At 41.9% G+C, this 22691-nt stretch overlaps 1 non-coding gene across 1 annotated transcript; it reads right to left on the bottom strand.

Moving 5' to 3' along the window:
• Positions 1 to 6342: 6342 nt before the first annotated feature.
• Positions 6343 to 6449, bottom strand: LOC131244704 (small nucleolar RNA R71). The gene has a single exon (XR_009170481.1). It is a non-coding gene; the product is annotated as a small nucleolar RNA R71 (small nucleolar RNA).
• Positions 6450 to 22691: the final 16242 nt, after the last annotated feature.

The raw sequence follows: 22691 nt of genomic DNA, 5'->3' as shown, positions 1-22691 counted from the left end.
TGATTGAGGTTTGATTGACCATAGGTTGACCTTAGAAGTAGGTCATTTCGGATACATAAACCGAATGTTTATTTTACATGTGTTTGGCCTGTTCTTCGACTAGTCCTAGGCCTTCTTCGACTAGTCCTAGACTTGCTTCGACCAGTATAAGAAATTCCTCGATCAGTCGTGAGTTTGTTACAAATTTCGGATGAAATCTGTTAGGCTTCGACTAGTCCAGGAATCTGTTCGACCAGTCGTAGGAACAGTGTCGACTGCATCTTCGACCAGTCGAACATCTTCGACTCGAATTCCAGTGAAGTTTTTCAGGACCTACGACCAGTCAAAGGAGACCTACGACCAGTCGTAGGAGAGCTTCGACCAGTCGTAGAACGGTTAGAGCATATCCCGCCGAATTTTTCAAATATCTGTTGTTGCTTCGACTAGTCGAAGAGCTCTCTAGACCAGTCGAAGACATGATCTTCTTACCTATAAATAGTGCACGAATCTCAGAAGAAATCAATCAATTTAATTAATTCATTCAAGCCAATCTTCGTCGAACTTCTGAGAGATAATTCTGTGCTCCATCTAAGCTAAGTGTGCTTATTTATTATTCTCTTTCCTTAGCTTTATTTTAATTGATTTTGTTTCTGCTATTCCAATCTGATTTGATAAGAGGAATTATTATTCCCTTTATTTGGAATCAAAATCAATTAAGGCAAGCCCTATTAGGTTTAATTTAAAATCTATTAGAATTAGAACCATTGTAATTGAGTACTGGACATTGAACTTGGACATTCAATCATCTACTCTGATTTGGTTCTACCGGGCTGCTACAACGAAGGAGATAATCAGGTATTTTACATTTAATTGTAAATTCCTTTCTGTTTTGGTTTCTTTCAAGATTTGCCAGAAAAATCTTGTTGTATTGGTTTTCTGAGGAGAGCCAGGAAAACTCAGAAGTGGAGTTTTTTAATTCTGTAAGCCCATAGACAAAGACACAATTGTAAAGGTTTTGGGTGAACCTGGGAAAACCTATTTTTAGTGAATGCTAATATCTCTTGTGTGAGGATATTAGGAGTGGAGTAGCATTTTGTGTGGCTGTTGTATAACAGTTGGTGAACACACAGGCGAACCACTATAAACCCTTATGTTGTGGTTGATTGATTTATTCTTCTAATCTTTAATTAATTTTTGTGGGATGTATGTATGGTGGTGAATGTTGTAATTATTTAATTCAAGCTTTGTGAGAATGTTGTAATAGTTTAGAATTTATTTTCTGCTATTCCTTTATCAGCTTGATTTTCAATTTCATTTGAAAATTGTTCCAGTAAGGTTGCCCTGCCATTTTTATGGTGTATGGCTGTCCCTAGAACAATACATTTTTAATTACAATTTATTCAGTTTGTATTTAATTCTATATTCCTCTTCGATTTGAGATTTGATACAAAGATCTTTCTAGAAATAAGGTTGTCCTACCATAAACTCTGGTTTTTGGTGTAAGGTTGTCCTTAGAACAACGTTTGTATCAACCTCTCAAGATCTGAATTTTGAGGTTATTTTAATTTACTGCTTTGTGATTTACTTTGGCTATCATTTCCTTTTTATTTCCGCTGTTATAAGTTTTATTTGGCATTGTCCTATTCACCCCCCCTCTAGGACATATAGCTTGGCCTTTTCATATTCCTCTACTTGGCGGTCTCAGCTTCGGCCGTAAGCTCGGCCCTTATCAGGGAATTCGAAGGGAAACAACGCCCTGTGTACTATGTCAGCGAAGCCCTGGTCCTAACAGAGATAAGATACCCGGGCATGGAGAATCTCGCCCTGGCTCTGGTTGTGTCTGCATGACTGCTATGTCTAGACTTCTAGGCACACTCGATAATCATCCTCACTAATCAACCACTTCGACAGGTACTCCAGAAGCCTGAAGTATCTGGGCGCCTGCCCAAGTGGGCTATAGAGCTCGTTGAGTTCGATGTTGAATATTGGCCAAGGACCGCCATCAAGGGCCAAGCAGTGGCCGACTTCATAGCCGAGTTCATCGCTTAAAGTAGTGAAGTCGAAACATCTGATTCAGATGCGCTCTCTTGTTCGACAGTAAACCTCATGATCCTCTAAGTTTCTCTGACCACCGAGGATACCAAAGCAGAGGTGAAGATAGCGGACAACTAGACCTTGCTTGTAGATGGGTCGTTAAACTTGAAGCGAGGGGGAGTAGGAGTTGTCTTAGTCACAGTTGACTCGACAACTATTCAATATGCCATAAGGCTTGATTTTCGAGCCTCAAATTGAAGTAAATATGAGGCTTTATTAGCCGGACTCATGTTAGTAATCACCTTGGGAGTCCGATTCCTCGAGGTCCGGTGCGACCCTCAGCTTGTTGTGAACCAAGTATCAGCAAAATATGAAGCTATGGAAGCCAGAATGATAGCTTATCTGGGCGAGGCACGGAAACTCATGAGTAAGTTCCAGGGGTGCAACATCAGTCAAATACCGAGGGCCGAGAATTCTTGGGCTAATGATCTCACAAAATTGGCCTATGCAACCGAAGGGAACATTCCAAAGATTGTCCCCGTGGAGTTCCTCAATGAATCAAGCATCAATCGCCTCGACCAAAGCATCGTTCGCCTTATGCAAACTACCACAAGCTGGATGGATCCTATAATCGAATACCTCAAGGATGACAAGACCCCTGAGGATAAACTTGAGGCTCAGCATCTAAGGCTTAGAGCAGCACGATATGCAATTATAGGAGATACATTATGAAAAGAAAGGCTTTTCCTTGCCATATCTGAGGTGTCTCCGACCAGATGAGGCAGAGTATGTAATCCGAGAGACTCATGAAGGGATTTGCGAGAATCACTTCGGCGGCAGAGCTTTGGCCTAAAAAATTATCTACCAAGGTGATCAGGGTCAAATATTGCATATCAGACCCCAGTAATTACCAGATTTTACGTATATGATAATGCTTAATGAAGTATTTTAATTGTATTTTTGTTACAGGATGAAGTCAGGAGCGTTAATTGAAAATTGATGTTAAAGGCATGGATTTCATGATCCAAAGTCTCCAGAGCACGGGATGGACTCCAAAGAACCAATAATGAAGATTTTACACGCCTGAGATCTGAGGAAAGCAAGCCAAAGGGGCCCGAAAAGGGTCCAGAATGCAAGATCACATGGTTCCCGCTATCCAATCAGTTCGAAACTTCATACATGGGATGAGGGCCGTAAATTAACCGTACATATTAAATTTCAGCCATAGAAGATCTTGGGAAGTGGTCCAACGGACAGATCAGCCTATTAATCTCTAAATTGGGGCCCACCTGATATTTGGAACTTCCTCAACCTTAGTATTGACGGTTTAAATAAGGTGAGAAACAGGATGGATGGATTGGATTTCTCGAAAGCATCACAGTGGACCCCACCTTGGGTGACATGTGCACGGTGCACATGTGCACTGCCTGTGCACCGAACGAGCATAAGTCGGTCAGCAGCGCTGACCCGACTTCATCTTTTCAAAAACGGAAAGTCCGTTTCCAGCGCCGCAACGGGCGAAGACCGCTGTGGGCCCCACCGGTAGCACGTACGGTTGATCCAAGCCGTTCATCATGTAGAGGGCTTTGACAACTACAAAACCATGTTTTCATCTTGTGCCCATGCGTGCACACGTGTGAGCTACAGAGGTCACAAAAGGGCTCCCCGGCAACGGCGCCAAAAACTTGATGTTGATTTCTTCTCTGGGCCGTGTCAATGGACGTTCAAAACTATCCATCTTTGAATGAAATCTCGTCCTCTATCCAATGGACGGGGTGGATTTCCCCAAAAATGCTTATGTGGGGCCCACCGAACAGCGCCGGAAGTGCGAAGGCTTACGCACGTCCGCGAAGAACTGACTTCCGGCGGTTGTGGCCCACCATCTTCGATCAGATGGAAGATCTGATCCGTCCATGGTGTAGAGGGCGTCGAGAGCTTCAAAACCATGTTGATATTCCTCGCCCATGCGTACACACGTGTGCGGTGCAGAGGCCAAAAGTAGACTGCCACGGGACGTTCAAAACTGATCTTTTTGTATTTTCTTCTCTGGGCCGCACTAATGGACCTTCAAAACCACCTATTCTTGATTGAAATTTCGTCCTGAATCCAATGGACGGGGTAGATTTTCCAGAAAATGCCTCTGTGGGGCCCACCGATCACGGCTGCGAAAAATTGCACTTCGAGTCCTTCTACGACTCTGCCACCGACCCCAGCCATCCAGCAGCTATAGAAGGGGAGTTTTGGACGTGGGAAAGTCATTCAGAACCAGGGGATTCCAGATCTGGAGCAAGGGAGAGAAGAAAGAGAAGAAAGAGAAGAAAGAAGAGAGAGAGAGAGATTGTTTGGTTTGATGTTTTTTTATGAATTTTATTTAATATTTTTTATGGATTTTATGGGTCACTAATCTCTCAGCTAGGGCTGAGATGAAGCCCTTAATTTGATCAGCTCTTGTATTGGTTGATTTACTTTGAATTTCAATTAATTTGTTTCTTTCTCTAAGTGGGCTTTATGGGTTTAAATTCTATACTTCTCCATCTATGAACTTGATTAAAGTATATATATGGATGTTGTTTGGATGCTTATTATAGGTGCTTATGTCGGATCAAGAACAAGTTTCCTATAGAGGAAGAAACAGGGTGCTTTAATGAATGTACATTCCATGTACACGACCAAGATGGGATATGTCATTCATGGCATTGCTTAAAGGAATTAGACGGTTTGTATGCCCGATTAAGGACACAGATTGTGCTTTCTCGTATAAGTGGTATCAATCTAGATCAAGGTGAATCAACAGACAAAACAAGGGTTAGGATAATTAGGGGTGGATTCGAAAGTCCTAGTGCTCTCTCTCTGATTGAATTTTCTTTCCTGTTCTTAATTAATTGTTTTTCATAAAATTGTGCTTAGTAATTCATTCCATTATTTGTTGGATTAGTTAAGGAGAATCATAGATTTGAATTGTGACGGTGGGAACGATCTCGTAATACGCACCATATCTACATCCGATTCGTATACTTGCGAGTTTAAAAATCATTTAAATCGTGTTGGTTTAAATAAAACATCAAGTTTTTGGCGTCGTTGGGGACTGTTTTGTTCCAATTGGATTTAGGATTCTCTTTTATCATAATTCATAGTCTTAGGTTTTTTACTAACTCTAGGTTAAATTTTTTGAAACTAACCTATTTCTTGTTTTGTAGGGACCTGACATAAACTACTAATTTGGTAATCTCTTTCCAAATTTTCTATTTTTTTACTAATTTCTATTTTTAGAATTATGGTTTTATTTATTTATAGAAAGTTTCTATTTCTAGGCTATTTTATTTTATTTTTTTTTTTTTTATTTTTTTTTTAGAAATTTCCTATTTTCTAATTCTAGATTTTGATTCTTCTTTCAAGTAACTTTCTATTTTCTAGTTTAGGTTTTATTATTAGAAGAGTCTTTAGGTTTTATTTTTTTAGAAAGTTTCTCTCTTATTTTCTAATTTCCTATTTTTTAGAAATTTTTCCTTTTTAGAAACTAACTTAGCTTTTATTTCTAAGATTACAAACTTTCTTTTTTAGAAATTAACCGTTGCTTAGGATTTTTTTTCTAGCATTATTTTAGTAAATTTAATTTATTTTTGTTTTCTTTTTGTTTACAGGAATTAAGGAAGGAAGCTGCTAAATAACATTGTCTTCAAAAGAAGGAGCTCTCAAATCTTCAGACATTCATCATCTCCTTTTCTCGGGTTCTTCTTTCCAATTCTCGTTTGTATAGCTTTCTCTTGTTTTAGGAATTCATAACTTTTTCCTTTAGTTTTATTCATTTTAGGTTGCATCTTAGTTTAGTTTTCTTTCTTATTGCAATAACATAGTTTATGCTAGGACGTAGATCTCTGAATATAGAACTAGCACCGTTTGATCCTGAGATTGAAAGAACAATTCGTGAAAGATTGAGAAATAATCCTGTTGAAATGGCGAATGAGACTGAAGTTAAAGCTCTCAAAGATTATTCAGCTCCTGTCCAATTTAATGCGCCTTCATGCATAGTGTTGCCAACCACTACGGCAGCACACTTTGACTTAAACATGGAGTCATACAATTGTTGCCATCCTTTTATGGATTGGACAAGGAGGACCCATATCATCATGTGAAAGAATTCTTAAACATTTGCTCCACCTTTAAGTTCCAAAACTTCTCAGACGATTCGATCCGCCTACGCTGTTTCCTTTTTCTTTGAAGGATAAGGCGAAAGCATGGTTGAATTCTCTAGAAGTTGGATCTATCACTACATGGGACCAACTGTCTAAGAAGTTCTTAAACAAGTTCTTCCCCGTTCACAAAACCAATGCCCTCCGTAGAGAAATTACTAACTTCACACAAAAAGAGGGCGAGCACTTTCATGAATGTTGGGAAAGATGGAAGGACTTGCTTTTTAAATGTCCTCACCATGGTTTTGAGAAGTGGCAACAAGTTCAATACTTCTATGGCAGTCTGACACCACAGAACCGTCGCATGGTTGATGCCACCAGTGGAGGGTCATTCATGACCAAAAGTAATGTCGAAGCGTGGAACTTCTTTGAAACCTTGTGCGAAAATTCCCAGCAATGGGATTATTCAAATAGAGGTGACAGAAGTCCCCAACCACAAAAGAGAGGTGGTATATATGAGATAGGAGTCATGCCAGAGCTGAGCGCCAAGATTGATAACCTGACAAAGAAAGTTGATGCTCTGGTATTAAATAATGGACCACCACAACCAGCTCAAGTCGAGGCATATGCCACATGTTCTAGTCCTGCCCATCCTATGCAGTCTTGTCCATCTAGTGCAGCATTCCCAGAACTTCTCTCTGAACAAGTTCATGCTATGAACACTTTTCAAAAATCCGGGAATGATCCTTACTCGAACACATACAACCCAGGGTGGGCTAGACATCCAAATTTCTCTTGGGCAAAGGACCACAACAAGGAGGACCATCTGGAAATCCTCCCATGCAACCGCACCTCCAAGTTGGCAGTCAACAACCTCAACAGTTTTCCACAATATCAACAACTGCCTACACAATCAAGGAAACCATCTCTTGAGGATACACTCCATCTTTTCATGCGGAGTTCTCTCCAATTCCAAAAAGACACCCAACAAACCTTACTGGCCAACCAGGAAAGCTTACATGCAAATGCACAATCCATTGCCAAGCTGGAAGTACAAATGGGTCAACTAGCTGCCACATTGAGTGAGAGAGAGAAGGGCAAGCTCCCTAGCCAACCTGAGGCTAATCCAAAGGGACAGTATGAGATTGGCTCTAATTCCAACCAAGGGCAATATCATGAACAGGCCAAATCGATCACTACCCTTAGGTCAGGCAAGCAGATTGATAACAGAATAGAGATGCTGGGGATGAATCAAATTCTAAAACAGAAGATCAAGATGAAGCAGAGAGCCATACCAATGCATCCAAAGTCCAAAAGCTCTCTGACTCTCCAAGAGCCACTAATGTGCCACCTTATGTGCCCAAAGCACCCTTTCCTCAACGTCTGGCACCAACAAAGAAAAGAAATAACTTTGATGAAATCTTGGATGTGTTTCAAAAAGTGCAAGTCAACATCCCGTTGCTTGACGCTATCAAGCAAGTCCCTTCTTACGCTAAGTTTCTTAAAGATTTATGCACTCAAAAGCGTAAGCAGAATGTTCATAAGAAAGTCTTCCTTACAGAGCAGCTCAGCTCCATGATTCAACATAACACCCCTCCTAAATTTAGGGATCCAGGAGCTCCCACCATTTCTTGCGGCATAGGAGATCATAAGATCCGGAAGGCATTACTTGATTTAGGGGCGAGTGTCAATTTGTTACCATATTCGGTTTATGAGCAGCTAGGACTTGGTGAGTTGAAACCGACTAAGGTAACATTACAACTAGCCGATAGATCTATCAAGGTGCCCCGGGGTGTTATTGAAGATGTGTTAATCCAGGTTGATAAATTTTATTTTCCAGTGGATTTCATAGTTATAGATACTCAGCCTGTCCATAATCTTCATAGTCAGATCCCAGTCATTTTGGGTCGTCCATTTTTGGCCACATCTAATGCTATTATCAATTGCAGGAATGGAGTTATGAAATTGTCCTTTGGTAACATGAATATTAAACTCAATGTTTTTAATGCAGAACAACCCTCAGATTTGGATGACATATTTGAAGTGGACATGATCGAGAGCCTTGTGCAGGACTCCTTCCGTACATCTTTTGAAGATCCTCTTGAAACCTGCTTAGCACAATCGGGCATGGATTTTGACATTGATAGTCCCATCCATGAAGTCAATGCATTGCTCGACTCTACTCCTATATTGGAGACTGAAAAATGGAGAGCGAAAGTGGAACCTCTCCATCCCTCTGAGACTCTTCTTGACAGCATAGCTTCCGACTCTGAGAAGACAAAGGCGAGCAGAGCATATAAGGCAGCAATTGAACGGAAGATAGTGGAAATACAGGGAGTATGCCCCACGATATGTATGGATCATGCTGTGGAAATGTCGCATAACATGCAAAGGAAGCGTGATCCTAACATAGAAGAAGTCGTTCGAGCAGAAGTCCTTAAATTATTTGATGACAGTGTCAGTTGCCTTATTTCAGATAGCACAGTTCATGGGAACTCACATCACTTGTCTGGGATCGGTTAATGAAAGTGTTGAGGTAATTTCTTTGGCGAACCCCGGTTATAAAGATTATTTCATTCATGGTCCGTTCTTGTCTGGCTGAAGACGTTAAACTTAGCGCTCATGGGAGGTAACCCAGCCTTTTGCTTTATTGTATTGCTTTTTATTTCATTCATTTTCATTTTTCTGAGTTAGTTACTTCAATGTTTGTGGGTAACATTACTGCAAACCCTCACGAGACTACAACTCGTCCACTAGGGGTAACCTAGGGGTTTAAAGGCTTGTTGCATGCGCTAAATGCAATCGAGAGCACCTGCGAAAGTGGTATAGGTAGGATCTTCTTTTCTTTTTCTTTTTGTTATTTTCGCTTCTATTAATTTCTCTCTTGCCCTAACTTGCTCTTACATTGATAATTTTGGGAAGCCTCTTGATTCTCCGTCCAGGTACTATCTTTCCCTCATTTCTCTTTTATTATTCGTTGTCCCATGTGCATTACTTGTTTATTTCTAATACATTGAGGACAATGTAGATTTTCGGTTGGGGGTGGGAGATTAGGGTACCTAATCAGTATTTTCTTAGTCCTGAGGAAAATTTGTGAAAATTTTAAAATTTTTTCTGAATTTCTATTGAATTCAAAGTGACTTTGAAGGATAGTTGTGATTTTAACATTATAAGATACCTGATGTTGGTAACTAATGACTCTTGGATTCGGCCATCTGCTTGATTTCACAGTCAATTTTGAATTGTTAATCCATGATTAGACGTTGTGAACATTGATTAAGTCATGATTTTACATATCACATCTCGCTTGCACATTAAGTTTTGGTTCGATAACTTGAATGATTAACTTGGTAAAAAGAAGAATTAAAAGGCTAAGTCACATAATCTTCACCATAGGTTTGCTCCCTATAGGTATAGATTTGATTCTCCATAGTTGACTTATAAAAAATGAGGCGACGAGTTTTCGCCATAGGTTTGCTCCCTATAGGTAAGAATTTGATTCCCCTCATTTACGTTACTGCTCATAAAGAAAATCAAAGGTTGGTAAAATTAAAAATAAATCTGTGAGATAAGTGTTGGTTTCAAGCTTGGTTGTCACGAATTACCAATGATATCATGAGGTTGACAATTGGATCTCTTAATGTTTGTAAGTCGAGATTACACTTTACATTCATGGAGCTCGATGTTCAGAAATGTTCTAATTAATGGATTAATATGTTGAACTTGATTATGAAGTTTACTGTGAGCTTGATTTCAGGAGAAAATTCTACTTACCATTCATGAATCTTAGAATTTTCACATCTCAGCTGTCTGTTCACAAGTTACTTGAGTTACAGGAATCATCTTTTATTTTTAAAATTATTTTTCGCATACTTTGCTCGGGACTAGCAAAATGCTGGTTGGGGGTTGTGATCAGGGTCAAATATTGCATATCAGACCCCAGTAATTACCAGATTTTACGTATATGATAATGCTTAATGGAGTATTTTAATTGTATTTTTGTTACAGGATGAAGTCAGGAGCGTTAATTGAAAATTGATGTTAAAGGCATGGATTTCATGATCCAAAGTCTCAAGCGGGATGGACTCCAAAGAACCAATAATGAAGATTTTACACGCCTGAGATCTGAGGAAAGCAAGCCAAAGGGGCCCGAAAAGGGTCCAGAATGCAAGATCACATGGTTCCCGCTATCCAATCAGTTCGAAACTTCATACATGGGATGAGGGCCGTAAATTAACCGTACATATTAAATTTCAGCCATAGAAGATCTTGGGAAGTGGTCCAACGGACAGATCAGCCTATTAATCTCTAAATTGGGGCCCACCTGATATTTGGAACTTCCTCAACCTTAGTATTGACGGTTTAAATAAGGTGAGAAACAGGATGGATGGATTGGATTTCTCGAAAGCATCACAGTGGACCCCACCTTGGGTGACATGTGCACGGTGCACATGTGCACTGCCTGTGCACCGAACGAGCATAAGTCGGTCAGCAGCGCTGACCCGACTTCATCTTTTCAAAAACGGAAAGTCCGTTTCCAGCGCCGCAACGGGCGGAAAGACCGTTTTTTACGGACCGCTGTGGGCCCCACCGGTAGCACGTACGGTTGATCCAAGCCGTCCATCGTGTAGAGGGCTTTGACAACTACAAAACCATGTTTTCATCTTGTGCCCATGCGTGCACGCGGTGTAGCAATATTCCATGTTAAATGGAGGTTCTTTACCGATCTTTTTGTATTTTCTTGCGGCTGGCGTCATCGCGTTCCAAACTATCCATCCATCTTTGAATGAAATCTCGTCCTCTATCCAATGGACGGGGTGGATTTAAATGCTTATGTGGGGCCCACCATCACACGGGGGGCGCGCGAAACGTGCGAGGCTTACACGTCCGTCAGCACTTCCCAGGCGGTTGTGGCCCACCATCCTTGATCGGTTCGAAAACCATGTTGATATTTCTCGCCCATGCGTACACACGTGTGCGGCTACAGCAGAGGCCAAAAGTAGACGCCGGGACGTTCAAAATCGATCTTTTTGTATTTTCTTCTCCTAGGGCCGCACTAATGGACCTTCAAAACCACCTATTCTTGACTGAAATTTCGTCCTCAATCCAATGGACGGTAGATTTTCCAGAAAATGCCTCTGTGGGGCCCACCGATCACGGCTGCGAAAAATTGCACTTCGAGTCCTTCTACGACTCGCCACCGACCCGACCTCCAACAGCTATAAAAGAGGAGTTTTGGACGTGGGAAAGTCATTCAGAACGAGGGTAGGATCTGGAGCAAGGGAGAGAAGAAAGAGAAGAAAGAGAAGAAAGAAAGAAGAGAGAGAGATTGTTTGGTTTGATGTTTTTTATGAATTTTATTTAATATTTTTATGGATTTTATGGGTCACTAATCTCTCACTAGGGCTGAGATGAAGCCTAATTTGATCAGCTCTTGTATTGGTTGATTTACTTTGAATTTCAATTAATTTGTTTCTTTCTCTAAGTGGGCTTTATGGGTTTAAATTCTATACTTCTCCATCTATGAACTTGATTAAAGTATATATATGGATGTTGTTTGGATGCTTATTATAGGTGCTTATGTCGGATCAAGAACAAGTTTCCTATAGAGGAAGAAACAGGGTGCTTTAATGAATGTACATTCCATGTACCCGACCAAGGATATGGGATATGTCATTCATGGCATTGCTTAAAGGAATTAGACAGTTTGTATGCCCGATTAAGGACACAGATTGTGCTTTCTCTGTATAAGTGGTATCAATCTAGATCAAGGTGAATCAACAGACAAAACAAGGGTTAGGATAATTAGGGGTGGATTCGAAAGTCCTAGTGCTCTCTCTCTGATTGAATTTTCTTCCCTGTTCTTAATTAATTGTTTTTCATAAAATTGTGCTTAGTAATTCATTCCATTATTTGTTGGATTAGTTAAGGAGAATCATAGATTTGAATTGTGACGACCAGTCCTCGTGGGAACGATCTCGTAATACGTACCGTATCTGCATCTGATTCGTATAATTGCGAGTTTAAAAATCATTTAAATCGTGTTGGTTTAAATAAAACATCACAAGGATACTTCTGGCCGATGATTCGAGAAGACTCTAGAGGCCTCGCCCAGAAATATGACAAATGCCAAAGGTTCGCGGCCATCCCGAGGCAACCAGCAGAGGAACTGACTCCCATGAGCGGGCCGTGACCATTTGCCCAATGGGGGATTGATATCATCGGGCCACTGCCCCAGGGTAAAGGACAGACCAAGTATGCAATTGTGGTCATCGATTACTTTACCAAGTGGGTTGAAGTCGAGCCTGTCACCAGGATCACCGAGTAGAAAGGAACAGACTTCGTCTGGAAGAATATCATCTGCCGGTTCGGCATTCCTTACACCATTGTGTCAGATAATAGAAAACAGTTCGACAACAATAGGTTCAAGGGCATGTGTCAAGGACTCGGCATCAGAAATGCATACTCATTTTCTCAGCATCCCCAATCTAATAGCCAAGTGGAAGCAGTGAACAAGATCAGAGTCATCTCAAGACTAAGCTTGAAAAAGAAAAAGGCGCCTGGGCCGAGGAGCTCCCGTTCGTGTTATGGACATATCAGACTACGGCCCAGTCAATGACTGGGGAAACCCCGTTCTCCCTCTCTTATGGTGCCGAGGCAGTTGTCCCCGTCGAGATAGGACTCTCCACAGCTCCAGTGCGATCATATTAGGACAGAGAGAAATCCAAGAAGATGACAACGAGCCTCGACCTACTTGAAGAGCTGAGGAATACAACCGAACTACGGATCGCAGCTCGGCATCAATAGGTCGCCCGTTTCTACAACTCTAGGGTCAAGACGAGACAGTTCTGGAGGGGAGACCTCGTCCTCTGCCGTGTGTTTTAAAACACCACGGAACATGGAGTAGGGTCCCTGGGACCAAATTGGGAGGGACCCTATCGAGTAGTCAGCTTAGCCAGACCTGACTCCTATCATCTCTAAGACCTGGAAAGGTGCCCACTGCCTCACCCATGGAATGCTGAGCATTTGAAGATTTACTATTCCAAACAGAAATAATGTAAGGGTCGACCCTATTTGTGGTGAATCCACATTTCAAATAAAAGATACATCTTTCTACACTTCTGTAAATCTACATGGGATCCTGAGTATAGGCAAAGGTTGTTCACAACCCTAAGTGTAGGGTCGCAATGTAGTAATAATCTCAGTAAGACCGAGGTCGAATCCACAGGGACTGAAACTTGTATGTTTCTAAAATTAACTAGAAGTAGAAATAGAAAAAGATGTGAAACTAATTTTGAAGTATTTGAGAGAGTAATTGTGAATAGAGTAATTAAAACTAAGAATTTAAATGTGGGAATTAGGGTGCCAAGGATCTACTTGTAGTGATCAGGGAGCCCTCTTACTTGCTTCAAGTAACATAATTGGAATTGGAGTCCTATCCTATCCAATTGGAAGATATATCAATAAAACCAAATCTAAACTTTCATCGATCTAATTCTCAAATGAGGAGAATTGTGATACTTGGAAGGGATTCCATCACCAAACCATGTTCATTGGACGATGGCTGACAACAAGATTTACCAATCTCATAATCACAAAGTAAGGAAAAGAAGATACTCAAAGTTATTGCAGATCTACTGTAATTTACGTCACAATAAATCATTAAAAATTGAAAGTATTCCTTTAAATCAAATTAGAATTAAAGAAGGTTCAACATAAACATGAATTAAAGCAAGAGAAACATTTCATCACACTACAAGCTTCACCTCTTAACCCTAGCTAAGAGGTTTAGCCAACCATAGACATGATTGGACCAAAGTCTCTTAAGAAAAACTTGAAAACAACTAAAGAAGAAGGAAAAAAACTCTTATCAACGGTTTCTCCACCTTTTTGCTCCACTCCTTAAACCTTAAACGATGCCTAGGAACATCCTAAGGAGTCCTATTGATAGTTGTGGAACTTCAACTTTCGCACCTAGTTAGAAAACTCTATAAACCGCCTCAAATTTACGCAGTCTACTAAAATAGACTTCACTCTTCATAGTTTTCCAAAATATATTTTACTTTGTGTAATTTCATAAAATGACTTAGAGTTTCAAAATATGCCTTTTCAGGACGATTTCAGGATTCTTTTTCTTCACTTTAAATCTTTGATTCTCTTCATTCCTCACATGATTTTCTTGGATCTTTGGCATGTGAATTCTTCAATCTTGGTCTCCTAAGATCCATCCCTTACCTTAGTGATTCTTGAGCATCAAATTCATGCTTTTAGCACCCTTTTCAATCCAAGCTCTTAAATTCACCTTGCAACACAAATATGAGTAAAATAGAACATTAAACATTATCATGTTCATAAAATCAAGATATAAATGGGGGATAATATGCAATATTTAACTCTCAACAAAGGTCCTGCGGGTGAGCTAATCACTTAAAGAAGTGATGACCTCATCACCTAGGCATGCTACGAAGGACCATTTCTCATGTGTAGAGATGAATCCCTTCGACGAGCTAACTCTTAAAGAAGAGGTCGGCTCATCATTCGACAGACCCCACAAGCATAATCCACATAATCAACAACAAACGCGTCGACTAAGAATCTACAAGTATCATATTCAAAATGGTCCCGAAGTGCAAAAATGTCCCCGAAGCGCAATAATATTCAATTACTAAAAATAAAAAGAAACAGGGTAGTATGTGGATCAGCCAGCTTGAGGGGGATCACCATTTGGGGCCTGGTTGGCTGGGGGAGTATCTTCGGTGTTTAGGGAGTCGAGGTTGAGGTCCAGGTAGAGCTCTTTAACATCTTCTACGCAGGTGTTATATCCACAGTAGTAGACCTTCTCAGCCTCGACAATCCTTTCCGCCAAAGTCTTGAACTCCTCGCCGGCAGCAGTGGCCATGGAGGCGGGCGAGGCCTCAAACTCAACGCGCTGAGCAGTAAGAGCCTGCTCAACGGTTGTCTCTGCATCGGCAACAGCGTCAAGCCTTGTCATCTGCCAGCCAGGCATTGTCATCCTCCAACGAGCCAAGGTGGGCTTTCACCTTCGCCAGCTCGAAGTCAGCCAAGTCCAGACGAGACTGGAGCTCGTTGACCTCCCCTTTGAACACCAGCTCCTTCACGCGACCCTCGGCCACCAGGCCCCTGAGTTCCTCCTGCTCCTCGGCTGTCGCCTTTAGGAGTGAATCCGCCTCGGCCTTCTTCCTTCGGAGGGCTTCTACCTCTCCTCGGATGGCCTTGATCTCCTCGTCCTTCCTACTTATCTCCCATAGTCTCTCTCGGGTCGACAGGAAGTGCCTACACAAAAGAGGTGAAAACATGTCAAGATCAAGGAAAAGTAAAATCAACTAAGGGAGGGAGGTTACCTTATAACGAATTGAGGCAATATCATTGACGAAGGATTTATGGTGGTATGTGAGGAGCTCGACGATCTCCACCTCGGGAGCATGCTTCGTCGCCCAACCGACTAACTGGGACATGTGATAGCCAGGGGGGAACTCCCCAGTCTTAGGGAGGGGGCAGATCCCATAGCTTCATCGCCACCGCTGGAAGTCGACGCCTGAGGCTCATTCATTGGTGCGCCCCCATCCCTGGGCGGAGTATGTGTTCTCCCGACCAGGTAGTCAACATCGGTGGGTGTGAGTACGATGTTCTCATCGCCTGCCAAAGCCTCCCCCGGGCTCAGAAGAGGAGGGGACGTGTTGAGGGTCAAATATTGAATATTATACCCCAGTTATTACCTAAATTTACGAACATGATATTGTTTAACAGCCTATTTTAATCGTCTTTGTGTTGTAAGGTGTATTTAAGAGCTTGGACTGAAAAATGGTACTAAAAGCATGAATTTAATGCTCCAAACTCACCAAGGTAAGAAACGGACCCCAGGTGATCGAGATCGAAGAATTTACACGCCAAAGATCCAAGAAAATTGAGTGAATGAAGTTAAAGAGGCCTAAAAGTCATACTGAATGCAAGATCACAGGGTTCGCACCATCCGTTTGGTTTGAAACTTTATATTTGGCCTAAGGACCCTATATTAACTGTACACATCAAAATTCAGCCCTTGGATTCCTATTGAAGTAGCCCAACGGATAGATAATCCCATAAATCATCGATCTAGTGCCCACCTGATATCTGGGTATGCTTCAATTTTGGTCTCAACCCCTTATATGAAGTGGAAAAATAGATGGACGGAGCGGATTTCTCTTAAACATCACAGAGGACCCCACTTAGAGAGGTGTGCGTACACCACACTCGTACAGCTGCACTACACCAAACAAGGAACACGGTCAAACCGTGTTTGACTCGAAAACTCTCGCTGGAGATCCCAGTTTTCACGCCAGCAGCGTTTTAAACCAATGCCGACTGATAAGGTGGGCCATTTGACCCGCATCATGACTTGGTCGGGAAATCCGGACCGTCCATCAGATTGGGAAGAGAAAAATGATCAGATCTATGGTTTTTTTTTAACGTAACAACAAATGTGAACTGATGAAGGTTGATGCGATAACGGGGCATTGTTGAGTCCGTACCGTGTAGGAAATCTCTGGGCAAATTCACGGATCTGATCTAGAACATCTTCCAGAACTTCACCACAGCAATTCTTGATGATCTGGGCCGTTTAAAATGGAGCAATGGAAGGTCTGATCTTACCCAAGAAGATTGGAAGAAAAGTGAAAAAAACAGGGAGTCGGTTCCGCTACACTATAACCCGAATCCCACGTCCACAATGCTGTGCGCAATCAGCGTGATCGGGCCACTGATTTAGTGGGCCAGGGTCAGCAGAACAACGATCAGGGACGCTCAAAGGATAGATCCAAAACAGCCACAGAGGATCAATGAAGCTGATTAAATGTTAAACAATGCAACAAGAATAAGATTTGGAGGACGATCAAGGGAGTCCATCTAATGGGCCAGTAACAAGGAATTCTGCCCTAATAAACTGATCGGACTCTGTTTTCTGGTTTGCGTAAGACCATTACACTTAACTAGAGTTTGCGCAGTCCGGTTTGTACACGCACTGGCCTCCGATGGGACGAGCTTTGGGCCTCTGTCTTGAAGTTAATGGAAAATCTGCACCGTCCATCTTGTAGGGATGGAAAAATCGATCAAAATAAAGAAGATTGTTCGCCGATCAACAAGGAAAGTGGAAGTTTTCGGCGCTGTCTTCTTGACTGCGTAACAAGACTTACGCAGGGGAGTTCTTAGCTGCGTAAACAGCACTTACGCACTCCCAGCCATCGCCACTTACTCCCTATATAAAGGAGACGAGAGAGAGAGAGAGAGAGAGAGAGAGAGAGAGAGAGAGTAGGCATCCAGAGAATCAGATCTTGTGCACGTGAAGAAAGAGAGAGAGAGAGAGAGAGAGAGAGAGAGAGAGAGAGAAGTGGAGTAACGGCTAGCTGTGGAGGAGTTTTTCTTCTTTTGGTTTGTTTATTTTTCTAAGATATTTTAGCTGATTATGTCTATGCTCGGCTAAGCCTCTTAGCTAGGGCTAAGAGGTGAAGCTTGTAGTGAGAGGGAGACTTTTCTTTATGCCTTTGATTTAAACTAAATTTTATTTGCTTCTAGTTTGATTATATGGAATGCCTTTAGCTTTTAATGGTTTGTTGTGACTCAAATTACAATGGATCTGCGATATCTTTCGGTATTTTCCATGCATGTATGGAGGTTATGATCGTAGGAACCCTGTTGTTTACCATCATCTCATGGGCATGGATGGATGATGGAATCCTTCCCTACGTTCATAACTCTCTCAGATTGGATGTGGATTGGTTAAATTATGTTGTTTACTTTGTCTCCTAGGCATGGTCTTGTGATGGAATCAATTCTAATATCTTCATACCTCTCGTCTCTTGAAAACTAGATCAAAAGAAGTTCAGATTTGATTTTTAAGTTCATATCAAGCATAGATTTCCTTGATTTCTATAAGTGGATCCTTAGCACCCTAGTTTCCTACCTTTGAATTTTACAAGTTATAGTTCACAATTATTCTCTTAAAATTTCTTGATTTAGATTACATCTTCACCTAATTCTAGTTCGAGTTACTTTCAGATTACGTACAAGGTTCAATTCCTGTGGATTCGACCTCGGTCTTAACAAGATTATTACTACATCACAACCCTATACTTGGGGTGTGAACAGGATGGCGATGGCAGCTTCCTTGACTGCCTCTCTTTCCACTCCGAGCGAGGGTGGAGGGGCAATCGGGGGCAGGGGCAGGAGTGATGATGGCCCTGGCCTCAGATGTGGTGGCGGGACTAGCCTCGGTCCGGGGAGTCTCCTTCCTCCGAGCAGTGACCTTCACTCGGGGTTCAGAGCACAGCATCTCCTAGAGAGGGGGAGGCTTCCTCTTCTTGGATCCCGATGCCTCAGTCATACCGGCGCAAAATAGCTCAGCTTAATGGAATGACTCCATCAAGAACTCTGACTAACAGAATAGTATATAAATACTGACCTAAAGTAGAAGGGAAGGGTTTAAATCTACAAAACCCGGACTGATGAAGGTCATCTGGGTTGATGACGTGGTGTCAAATGCGTTGCTCGGTGTTAAGCAGTCTCGCCCAGGCAACCTAAGTTTGGAGAAGGGAAGAGAGCTCGAGAGCACCCTTGGGGTATGCTGCCAAAGGATAGTAAGTATCAGATGAGAACAACACAAGTTAAAAATCGACGGCAAAACAGGCACCTTAAGAAATTCGACCTGGAGTGGAGAATTTGGTAGGCACTCTGACCTGCAGACCACTGAACTCGACCGCGGGCGCCTCCCACTCTCCCGAGGCCCAAAACCACTTGTTCTTCCAATCTTTGTTGGAAGTGGGGAGCATAATGACGAGGCTGGGGCCTTAATGAGTCCTCCCCGAGAAATAATACCACCACTGCTCGAAGCGGTCGTGCTTAGCTTGGTAAATGGTCATGAACTCATCAGGCGTCAGCTCTTGGTTTTTTAGCTGACACCAGATTAGGTAGGCGGCTATCAACATCCTCCAAGCATTGGGGATGAGCTGGCCCGGAGCCAACTTAAGATGTGCGGTCATGGTGCGCATGAAGGGGTGAATCGAGAATTGGAGCCCCCATTGGAGGGCACAGATGAAGATCACTAAATCACTTTTAACTGGCTCCCCTAGGGCATTGAAAGGGGCCGGAGCATGGATGTGCACCGAGCTCGGAATCTGAAAATCCACTTGGATCTCGGCCATTTGGGATTCCACCAGGACCGAGCCCCTGAGGACGAGCTCGGCAGGTCGGCCACCTGATGGTCTAGCAACCGCCCTTCCCATCAGATCTCGGGGTATTCTCTTTGTACCCTTAGAACGAGCACTGGCTTTAAGGTCCTTATCTTTTCTGGCACGAGGTTGAAGGGGTATCGCTTCCAGTGGGCCTTTTGAAGCCTCGTACCCGGAGTTTACACTCTCTGGCTTGGATTCACCCTCAAACGCATACACTTCTCAAACTTCACCTGACCCATTCGACATCATAGATTAAACAAAAAAGGGAAAGATTAAAAAGAAAAGGGGGGCCAGAAAGAGAGAGGACTCACCGAAAATTGCTTGCTCTGGGGAACTGTTTACAACAAGCACCTTCTAAGAGAAATAGAGAGGAGAATTCAAATGAGGGGAAAACCAGTTTTTATAGTCCTAGTTGACCATCTGCAATCATGACAGACAATTGTCCCCGAAGTTGGAGAGCCATGGAGTTGAACCCTACGATGTACATGGTAGTACACCATTAGTTCGGGCTTACGTACATCGAACCACGCGCTGCTCGCATTAAACGACAATCAATGAGCAGACATCCTTCCACCTTTCAAAGTCCACGCGGCAATGCCCCTCTCACCCTAGCGATTCAAATCCTGAAACGTCGCCACGTGTTCGCCATCCATAGGCTCGTAATCGAAAAGCTGCCACTGTAGTACGGCGCTTCATTAACAGAGAACCATGATTACGATCATACGCTCCAATTTTGTCCACTCATCATTGTGAAGAGCGCGATGGATCACCTCCCTATGCATTTACTCCATGAGTCTGAGCTCGAACTCAAAGAGTAGGGGGCTTCTGTTATGGGAGAATTTAATCCGACCCCAATTAAGGTAAGCTCAGATTGGCCAGTTGAGCAGTCATGCTGAGGAAGGGGGATGGAAGAGCAAGACAAGCTGACCCGTGGTTCGGTACTAGCCCTGCCACTCTGTGTAAGTTCTTTTATAGTGCTTTCACATTGTTATCCTGCTTCTAAGTTCTTTTGTAGAGCTTTCACATCAGCATGGAACCCAGAAGAAGCCATTACATACCCCATCCGTCGACTCTGATCAGGTCCTCGTCGAGAAACGGCCAGGCTCGACCTGCTTATGGGCTCGGACTATCATGGGCAAGATCCAAACTATAAGGTCGGCTCGGAGAAAGACATGCCCTATAGTCATGGTCAAGGTCTAACTCCAGTAACGCACGAATGGAGCTACATCCAATGCACGATCTCAAGGTAACTGTCATCATCAACACGGGCATTACTCCCGCTTAATGGCAAAAATCATGTTGAGAATAATAGACACGTTCACTTCAATCAAAATGTATAAATAGGAGACATGTCTACAAGAACAAGTACGCAAAATCTCTCACCCGAAACCTATCCACACGACTTAAGATCCAAATTCCTAGCCTGACTTTGGCATCAGGCGGTCCCCTGCTTTAGCCAGGGTCTCCTTTGCCCTTCTCCTATGCAGGCTTATAGGGCTCAGTTCGAGTGCTCAGAGCTCGACGAAGGGTGAACCAGATTCTTACATCAACAATATATATATATATATTCCCTAGGCCAAAGCTACTCATTGGCCAGCCTAAGAAAGGAGTTTTTAATTTATAAAAGAAAATTTGAGAAAATGGTTGTGGCTTCTAGTTATTGTTAGTGACCATTCATTTGTCAAAGGTGATGCCTCTTGGGAGGGATGCTATTGTTGAAAAGACACCATGGAAGAAGATGTCTTTTCATGAAAAGGTCTTAAAGCATCTCCTGTGATTCTATATAAACACATCTTTGTGTCAATCCAAAAATAAAAATTTCAATAATCTCCTCTCCATCTTCTTCTTCTTCATTTTCGACTTTGGATGGTTTTTGAAAAATTACAGTTTTCAGGTGCTAAACTGCAAACAATTTTTCAGGTGGTAAATTGCAAACAGTTTTTAGGGGGTAAGTTATAATAGTACAAAAGTCAGGGGTGTACGCTGTAAAAGTGTGTTCGGGGTGCAGTTTTTCGATTTTGTACGCCGAAGCCCACATTTCTTTGGTCTTGGAGAAGAGGCTTATTGCATATTGGAGGCGGATTTATTGTAACCCTCTTGCAAATTGGTTTAATCACCAGTAGGGTGTGAATATTGCCTTAAAGATAGCGACATCGTAATGCTCTTTAAGCCTATCTTTAGGTGATTAATTTTCTATCTTTCCACCTCAAACCTAACAATTTTAAGGCGATATCATGTCCTCTTCTATAGGTCATCCTGACTTTATTCGAATTACATCATTCGATGGCTTAAATATTCTTCGATGGCAATAAAGGGTGCATCTATTCCTCATATCACTCAAGTTGGATGACGTACTCACTCAAGATCCTCCTTCATCACCATCTAATAATAATATGGCGGAACAAATTCAAAAGTGACAAGATTGGGAGCGTAATTGTTCACAACCCCAATTGCAGGGCTGCGCTATAGTAATTACTCGGTGAGATCGAGGTCGAATCCACATGAACTTAACTTGTAAGTATTCTGAAATAAACTAGAACTAGAACTAGAATAAGAATGTAAATTGAAATATGGAATAAGAGAGATTAATTGTGAAAGAAGTATCAAATATAAAAAGGAAACTAGGGCGCCAAGGATCCACTTGTAGCTATTAAGATGCTATCTTATTAATCCAACAAACACAACTGGAATCGAAGTCATATCCTATCCAATTGGAAGATAAAGTAGTTAATCCATAACCTAAACTTTCAATTGAATTAATTCCCACATGAAGCACTATTGTGATGATTGGAAGGGAATTCAACCATCCACCTGCCCAAGAGATAATGGTGAATAATAAATTTTACCAATCTCCACAATATCAAAATATATAAGAAGATATTCAAAGCGTTCACAACATCTACTGTAATTAGAGTCACAATAAACTATAGAAAACTAAAAGTATTCCTTAATTCAAACCATAAATCAATAAAAGTTTAATATAAACGTGAATCAAAGTAAGATAATCATATAAACAAACTATAAGCTTCATCTCTTAGATCTAGTTAAGAGGTTTAGCCAACCAAAGACATGATTGAAACCAAAACTCTTAAAGAAAACATAAAAACTAACTACAAGAAGGAGATTAAGGAAGAATAAAGGACTCCTTAAAATTCTTCAACACCTTGCTCCACTCTTCCAACCCTAATTCGTGCTTAGAAATAATTAAGAGACCCATATTTATAGTATTTGCTTGAACCGACTTTAAAATCGCCTTAGATTTGCACAAAAAGTTATGCTTTGGCCGGACCAAAGTTGGGTTCAGTCGGACTGAATTAAGGCTAAA

The sequence above is a fragment of the Magnolia sinica genome, chromosome 4 (genome assembly GCF_029962835.1).
Source record: "Magnolia sinica isolate HGM2019 chromosome 4, MsV1, whole genome shotgun sequence".
Taxonomy (NCBI): domain Eukaryota; kingdom Viridiplantae; phylum Streptophyta; class Magnoliopsida; order Magnoliales; family Magnoliaceae; genus Magnolia; species Magnolia sinica.
The sequence above is the reverse complement of the archived record's forward strand: the minus strand, read 5'-3'. Positions and strand labels throughout refer to the sequence as shown.